Genomic DNA, 1237 nt, shown 5'->3' on the forward strand with positions numbered 1-1237 from the left:
TGATTGTTTGTAATAAACTGTTGATTGAGCTTAACTTGTACTAAATCTGGAACTTGAATTTAATCTACTTCAGTTGCACTGCAAAGTTCTGATTGTGACATCAACCGTCTTCCTTCAAAAAACAAGCATGTGAAGATGACTAAGAAAACATGTCACTATACAGTTCAAACCTGATTGGATAAGTTATGTATTGTGCAAGATTACTGTTGTCTGAAGCATTTGGCGGTTTAATCATTTCAGTTCATGACTAATATCACGTGGTCACCCCCAGAAGAGCATAACTTGAAACATCAAGAAACGAATCAAAAGTATCTGGAACGGACTTGCTTAGTTTTATAGCTTTTGTGTCTTAATAATTCATGCTCGACATTTGGTGAAGAAATTAGTACAGCTGGTACTTTTTAGCATGTGGTCATTTTGAAATCATTCCCGTGCCTCCATTCAACCAGGAAACATGCTGACAATAGTTTCACATACTAATAGAGGAGCATCTGAGATGTTTGGGGACACAAAGTTACTCCCAGTGCCACCAGCTCTAATGAACTCATAGAAATGAGCCGATCTAACCAGTTGAAATATGGGCGGCACACAGACATTTTGCCACCCCTCGCCCATCTCAGCAGATGGCATGGTCATGGTCCACCGCCACAGAACAAACAGGGGAAGTAATGGCCAGGCCTGTGCTCTGCAATGATTACAAGGGTGTTGGGAATCACAATGACCAGAAGATGTGATGATCATTAAATACAATGAACAATAAAAAGCTAACAGTTAATAAACGGAGTTGAACTAAGAGCTTTTTCATCACATTTTTTCACTTAAATGGTCCTGCAATGTGACAAATGATTTAAATGTACAAATATCCCCTCTAAATATATGTTAAGATCATAAAGTGTGTAATTATAAAAGAATCACAAAAAATGCTGTTTAAATTAGTTTTTAATGAAGTATAAAATGTGACACTGTAGGACCAGGCAAAATGTATCAAGTGACAATGTCCAACAGTATGCAGCGATGCAATTAATCGCATGCTTGTTAATTATTTCACATTAAAAATGACATACGGTGGACTCAAAATGTATTTGGACACTTTTAGGATTTTATAACAAAAGAACAAACCAAGTGGCATTTATTTTAAGGGAGCACACAAACACTTCAAGCAAACAATGGTTTGGGTTAATTATTTATATATCTGTATTATATATATATATATAATACAGATATATAAATAATTAAC

Source organism: Sinocyclocheilus anshuiensis, unplaced genomic scaffold (assembly GCF_001515605.1).
Source record: "Sinocyclocheilus anshuiensis isolate Anshui unplaced genomic scaffold, SAMN03320099.WGS_v1.1 scaffold200, whole genome shotgun sequence".
Taxonomy (NCBI): domain Eukaryota; kingdom Metazoa; phylum Chordata; class Actinopteri; order Cypriniformes; family Cyprinidae; genus Sinocyclocheilus; species Sinocyclocheilus anshuiensis.